The sequence below is a fragment of the Lonchura striata genome, chromosome 6 (genome assembly GCF_050655825.1).
Source record: "Lonchura striata isolate lonStrDom1 chromosome 6, ASM5065582v1, whole genome shotgun sequence".
Classification (NCBI taxonomy): Eukaryota; Metazoa; Chordata; class Aves; order Passeriformes; family Estrildidae; genus Lonchura; species Lonchura striata.
The window spans coordinates 9,691,412-9,698,417 of NC_140708.1; the positions used below are offsets into that span (position 1 = coordinate 9,691,412).

The following is a 7,006-nucleotide window of genomic DNA, read 5'->3' on the forward strand; positions in this document are numbered from 1 at the left end:
GGGAGGCTTTCTGTCCCGTTCCGGCCGCCGTCCGTACCGGAACGCTTTGTGCCTTTCTGTCCCTCGCCGGCCGCCGTCCCCCACGTGTCGCGAGCCCGGCGCCGCCGTGATGGCGGCGGGCGGTGGGACCGGGCTCGGGCGGCTCTGGAGGCGCTGCTGGAGGTGGGATTCGGGGCCCGGCGCGCTGAGGGCGGCGGCACCGGGGGGACAGCGGGGGAGGGCGGGCGGGAGCAGCCTGAGTGGACCCGGCACCGGGAATGGGATTGGGGGGGGCGGGACACACGGACAGGCCCCGGAGCCCCCGGGACCCCCAAAACTCCACCGAGACCCCCAAAAAACCCCCCGGGACCCCTCAGAACCCTCTGGGACCCCCCAAAAATAACCGGGAGCCCCCCGTTCCCGCAGGGCGAAGGCGCTGGCGCTGACCGGGAACCGGGGAGTGGAGCCGGCCATGGACTAGTGAGGGGGGACCCCAAGAACACTCCCGGCACCCCCAAAAATACCCGGCGGGATCCCCCAAAAACAGCCCCGGGACCGCCAAAAACAGCCTCGGGAACCCAAAAATTCCCTTCAGGACCCCAAACCCCCCCCCAGGACCCCCAAAATTCCTCCCCAAAACCCCCTGAAACCTCCAAACTTCTCCCCAGGACTCCAAAGCCCTCCCTGGGACGCCCAAAATTCTCTTTGGGACCCCAAAACTCCCCCTGGGACCTCCAAATTTCCCTTTAGGACCCCTGAAATTCCTCCTGGGACTCCCAAAACCCCCTGAGACCCCAAAAGTCCTCCTGGGATGCCCCAAAATCCTTCCAGAACCCCCCAGAACCCCCTCCAATTTTGGGTCCCCCCCCGATTCGGGGTTCCCCCCGGTTTTTGGGTCCCCAGGCTGGTGGCTCATGAGGACGACCCCGACTCGGACCCCGAACTCCCCCCGGGTTTGGGGGCGCCGCCCGCGGGCCTGGGGGGGCCCCGGCAGCCGCCGGCCCCCGAGGACGAGACCCAGAAGTGAATTTTGGGGGTCGGGGGGAATTTGGGGGTTGGGGAGGAAAATTTGGGGTATGAGGAGCTCAGGGATATTTTGGGGTTCAGAGTGGTTAATTCGGGGTTTCAGGGTGTTTATGGGCAGGGTTTTCGGGTATTCTCGGGAGGGCTTTGGGGTATTCTTTGGTGGGTTTTAGGATATTTTTGGGTGGATTTTTTGGGGTATTTTTGGGAGGGTTTTGGGCTGGTTTTGGGGCATTTTATGGTGAGTTTTTTGGATATTTTTAGGAGGGTTTGGGTAGTTTTGGGTGGGTTTTTTGGGGGCATTTAGGACGATTTTGGGGTATTTTTGGGTGGGTTTTGGGCTGAAGGCGGCTCAGCAGCGGCGCTGGAGAAGGATGGCAGCGGCGAGGGGGGCCCGGCGGGGCCCTGCCTTTGCCAGCCCCTCCTGCCGCCCTCCTTGGAATGGTTTGGGGCAGTATGGGGTTATTGAGGTAGGAGTGATTATTTTGTTGTTGTTGATTTAATGTGGGTTTTTTTTATTTGGTTGGTTGTTGTTGTCGTTTGATGTATTTGGTTTGTAGAGCAGGAACTGTAGACAGAATCCTGCAGAAGTAATATGGAATTTGTCCTCCCAAAACCCGCCCGGCTTCCAACCACTTTCAGCACGTGGTCTTCCTTAGCAGCACATGGTTCCCCCACACTTGGGAGCCGGTGCACTCTACTTTTCTCTCCTCCTTTGCTGACAGATCCTGCTGAGGCTGAGGACAAAGCCCTACCCCTACACGGACAAGGCAGCAGACCTGGTTCGGGAAGCCAGCGTGCTCCAGGCTGCTCCAGGACTCTGATCAAACATCAGCATCCCCGTCTCTCACGTTGATGGTATGTGGTAACCCCTTAAGAACAGAATTCCACATTTTCTAACCCTAAGCAGCAAACTGGGGATGGATAACTCTAGAAATCCTGTCATGTAAGGACCTCCAGGATTCAGCCCTCCATGTGTCCTTGGTATCAGAGGTTGGAATTGCAGAGTTGCCACTTTACCCCCAGACGTAATTTTTGATGTGGTTGTGCCACTTTAACAGTATTTGAAATCTCTCTTCGTGTTCTTGCAGCAGCATTTTCGAACCACAATGGAAATCTAGCCCTTCTGCCGGGAGCGGTTCACAGATTCGTGGAATCCCAGAAGGGTTTGGATGGGAAGGCACCTTTTTTTAAAGCTCGTCCCGTTCCACCCCCTGCCATGGGCAGGGACACCTTCCACCATGCCAGGGTGCTCTAAGCCCTGTCCAGCCTGGCCTTGGACACTTCCAGGGATCCGGGGGCAGCCACAGCTCCGTGGGCAACCTGTGCTGAGGTGCCCTGAGGAAATGTGTGAGCCGGAGGGAGCCGGGGCCGGGCGGAGGGAGCCGAGCTGTGGGAATGGGCGAATGGAGGCGGGAGCGGGCGGGACTAGGCGAGCGTGGGCGAAAGCGGCCGAAAGGGGCCGAGGAGGCGAGCGGAGCCGAGCTTTGCCGAGTTCAGCCGAGGCGAGCCGAGCTTTGCCGAAGAGGCGAATGGAGGCGAATGCGGCCGGAAATAGCCGAGCGTGGCCGAAAGTAGCCGAAGCTGGCCGAGGAGGCGAGTCCAGCCGAACGGAGCCGAGCTCTGCCGAGCGCAGCAGCCCGGGCGGGGCTGAGCCGGGGCGGAGCCGGGGCGCCGGGAGGATCCCCTCCTGTCCCTCTCTCTCCCGCTCCATGCTCCTGCCCGTGTTCAGTTACCTCTCTTTCCCCCGTTTCCGTGTCCCCCCCAAACCCGGCTCCTTCCTGTCCTGTCCTGTCCCTGCCCCGCTGCTCCGTTCCATTCCCCCTCTCGGTGGTGTGAGATGGGATTTGAGCCCTTTCTGACACCCACGCGTGCTCTTTGTGTTGTCAAATCCCGCGTGTGAGCCAGAAGCTCTCCCTGCCTCTTTTGCAGGTGGATGTGCCATTCAAAGCCCTGGAGGCAGGGCTGAGCACCGGCGAGCCGCGCGTGGCTGCTCTGCACAGGGGGCGTGGCAGGAAACACTCGCTGAGTGCCGGAGGAGCGAACGGGAGCCTTGGCCCTGCCATCCTCTGGGATCTCCGGGGACACTGCAAGCACTGGCAAAGAGCCGAGAGCCATGGGAGCAGCGCTGAGCGAGGCTGTGTCCCAGCCAAGGAGTTCCTCCTGTGTCCCTTAAGAGGATACCCCAGGGCTGGTTTTCTGCATCAAGACTTCTGATCAGACCATCTGTAGACCTCTGGCTTAATGTAAATATTTATTTATATGTTTGTCTCTGACAGCAAAGCACGTATCTCCTGACTTCCCTGCTATTCAGTATCTGCTGAACTGGCTGTGCATTTTTCCTAAGCTAAGGAAAACCCTCCCTCTGATTCTGTAATTTCCAAAGGAGCAGCATTGAGTCACTTATGTTTTTCTTGTCTCCATAACTTGCTCAAGGACAGGAATGACTCAAGAACTGTATGTGGTGAATTGTTAGTTTGGCGGGGGGTTTTGCAAATTCAGGGCTAAAATGTGATGTAAGAAAAGGCTTTTATTGCAGCAATTAGATTTTTGCATCATGGCAGATTTTCAAGCCTCTAAGTAAATCACTTCATTCAGATTTAAACTCTCTTGAAATATGCTTGATATGTTTTGGGGTTTTTTTCATTGTTATGCTACTTTTCGTTTTGGTTTGATTTGGCTTTCTTTTTTGCCTGGCGTGGGAAAATTTTACAGCTCTCACTTTTTTCTTCTCCAGTTGAGTATAGTGTTACCTTCTTAATTCAAAAACCATTTGCTGTATGGAAAAAGCACCTTGCCTTTGTGAAGGGCCAGGTGGGAACTGTTTTAATGGCCAGTGGCACAGCCCTGTAGCACACAATTCCCAGGAAGTGGGGAGCCCTCTGCCAGGCAGAGCCACCTGGCCAGGTTCCTGCGGGTGCTGCTGCTGTACCCGGCTGATGAGGTGAGAAGCAGCTTGGCTTTATTGCCAAAATAAAACTCACCCGTTTTCCTATGAATCCCAGCAAAGTGGTCCCAAAGGCTCTGTCACTCAGTCTCTGCTTCCATTGGTGTGGAGAGGCTGGATCCCAGTTATCACCCCAGCAGTGCCCCTGCCTCCCTTTTCCCCACTTTTCTGTTCCAGTCGTGCGAAATATTCAGGCTTTGTTTTCTTCCCCCTGCGGTTCACTGCAGATCCCAGAAAACCCACAGGAGGGAAGATCATTCCTTGTGCTTCCACCTCCAGGTGAGAGAGGAGATGGTCACATCCTAGGAGCCTGATTTTGGAATGTTTTATGGAATTGGCCCAGTGGCTTTTACTTCTGGGCTTCCTGGAGTCTGTCCGTGGCAGGTCCAGCCCGTGCTTCAACTGAGAGCCCTCAGTCCGCAGGGAAATGAACCTTTGGGGAAGTTCTTACAGCTCTGCTTAGTGCTTTATGAATGGTGATGATTTTCTGGAAGTAGGCTGTCCATTCTGACCCTTTTTCTTCCCTCTCCCTGCAGACTGTACCTGCGGAGAGGCTGAGGTGAGACCAGGATCTGTAAAATCCCTGACTCTCTGTGTTTTCCCGAGGCTGAAGCCGTGTTTGCTGTCAGTGACGACAGGGTGGGAGATGCTAAACACTGAAAACTTTGGGGTTTTTCCCCTGAACTCCCCAAGACTCTATGCAGCTGTGCCCTGTCTATCTCTTGAAAGAGTTTCTGGATTTACAAAGGTTTTTACATTCTGCAATATTTATCTATAACTCGATTAAAAAGAATCCTACTGTATCAATGTGGTGTTAATTACTTTGTTTGAGTCGGTTAATTAAAGCGAATTGTTGGTAAGGGGTTTGAGCATCCCTTAGTTGGAGCTGGCAGCTCTTATTTAATTTCTCTTCATTCCTTTAATTTCTTTCAATTATTTCTTAAGCCATTACTGCAATTAGGATGCACGGTAAGGACAAGAGCATTTCTGCCCTGCTGGATTGGGAAATCCGAGCCCAATTCCTTGGAGAGATTGAGGGGATGGGGATCTGTGCCTCAAGCTGGGTTTTGACAGTGGGAATTTGGTGAGGAAGGAAGAGGAGAGATCCCACGGAAAGTGGCTGAGGCCAGTTCCGCTGGCTTTGGGTGCTCCTACCCCCGAGAAAATCATCCTGGCTGAAGGGAACTGGAAGAAGCCAGGGGGCTGCGCCGGGGGCTGTGCAGGGACCCCAAACCCTGGTCAGGGGCGCTGGGCAGTGCCAGCTGCAGAGGAACGCTGCAGAGGGGCTGCGCTGGAGCCCCTCGGCTTCCATGCAGAGATGCTGGCACTGCCGAGAGGCTCCGCTGCCAGAGCCGGGGAGTTCTCCCGTTCTTTTCTGTCGTGCTGGGCACCTGGCAAGTCCTTCGAGCCCCGCAGGCTGCCAGTGCCAGCGGAGCAGCTGGAATCACAGACGGTCACACAGAAACCGGGCTGGGAGAGCAAATGAGCTGTTCCATGTTGCTTTTCACAACGCGTTTTGGATTTATACCAGAATCTCTTCTCTCCCCTCAGACACCGTACCCCTGACTTTTGAGTTTTCTCACAGAAATGTCTCGGCCTGCACCGGGAAAAAGAAAATTCCCTGGCACGGCGGGGAGCGGCGGGGTTTGGGGGTGCTGGGGCGGCACGGGGGTCCCCGCGCCCCGGCCGGTCTCGGTCAGCCCCGGGAAATCGCCGCCGCCGCCGGCTCGGCCCCGGCGCCGCCCCGGTGCTCCGGCCCGAGAGAGACCCCGACCCGCCCGCCGGGGCAGAGGCGGCACCGCCGGGAGCCGAAGCGGCAGCCCCGGGCCCATCCCGGCGGGCCGGGAGCGATGGCCCCGCCTCCATCCCGGGCGGGCCGGAGCCTCAGGGGCGGGGCCGGGCCGGAGCCTCAGGGGCGGGGCCGGCGCTGGCTCAGGTGCGCGGGACCGCGGGGCACCTGCGTGGGGTGGGGCCGAGGTTATTTAAGTGCCGGGAATCGCTGCAGCCGCCATTTGCTCACTCGGAGCGCAGTGCGGGTGGTGGGTTCTGTGCGGGCTCCGCAGCTTCGCCCTTCTCTCCTTCCCCCCCTTTACTCTTCCTTCCTCCTGCTCCCATTGCCCTTCTTTCCCTGCCTTTCCCCCGTTTTCCTCTCCTCCCCAAAGCCGACTGCTTTCGCTCCCCGTTTGTGCCCCCTTCTACTCTTCCTTCCTTCTGCTCCTATTCCCCTTCTTTGTCTTCCTCCTTTTCCTTCTCGCCCCATTTCGGCCTCCCCTCCCGTCCCACCATCTACCCTTCCTTCCTTCTCTCCATATTTCTGTTTTTTCTCCCCTAAACCCACTCTCCCTCCTCCCCCAAACGCGACCCCCCCACTCGTCCCTCACCTGTCCCTGCCCCGCTGCTCCGTTCCATTCCCTCTCTCTTCCCTCCTCTGTCCCGTCCCTCTTTCCCCCTGCCGGCCTTTCCCTTCCCCGCCCGCTTTCCTCCGCAGCCCGACCTCCCTCCCCACCTTCCCGCATGCCCCGCTCTGCTCCCCTGTTCTCGTTCCCCGTTCCCCTTTTCCTTCTTTCCTCGCAGCCGCGGGGCTCGGGGCGCCGCAGAATAAAGCCCAGAGGGCCGGAGCCGGCGCCCCCCGCCCTCGCTGGGGTCCCCACACGGGGCCGGAGCCGCTCTGCGGGTCCCCCCATTGCAGTCTAATACACGGCCCGACACTGCCGGGGTGCGGCTTTCCCGACATCACACTGGGGGTCGGGCTGGGGGTCGGGAGGGGGTCCTGGGGGGAGGAGGGTGGGGAGGTAGGAAGGGCCCCCTCCGGAGGAGGGGGTCCCGGGGGGGGGGGGGCCAGGGTGGGCCCCCTCCGGAGGAGGGGTCCGGGGGGGGGGGGGGGCGGGGTGGGAGGGGGGTGGGAATGGGTGGGTGGGTGGGGGGGGGGGGGTTGGGTGGGAGGGGGGGTGGGTGGGGTGGTGGGGGGTGGGGGGTGGGAGGGGGGGTGGGGGGGGTGGGGGGGGTGGGTGGGGGGGTGGGTGGGTGGGGGGGTGGGGGAGCAGAGGGGGTCGCGTC

At 59.0% G+C, this 7,006-nt stretch overlaps 1 long non-coding RNA gene across 3 annotated transcripts; it reads left to right on the forward strand.

Annotated features, from left to right (window-relative positions):
• LOC110468457 (uncharacterized) lies at positions 1–4,753 on the forward strand. Of its 3 annotated transcripts, XR_014956104.1 has the most exons (4): positions 19–162; positions 1,728–1,860; positions 2,935–3,248; positions 4,486–4,753. It is a non-coding gene; the product is annotated as an uncharacterized LOC110468457 (long non-coding RNA). The 3 variants fall into 3 exon arrangements; XR_013340245.2 differs by lacking the exon at positions 4,486–4,753 and having other exon boundaries at positions 1–162; positions 2,094–4,164; XR_014956103.1 differs by lacking the exon at positions 4,486–4,753 and having other exon boundaries at positions 1–162; positions 2,935–4,164.
• The last annotated feature ends 2,253 nt before the right edge of the window (positions 4,754–7,006 follow it).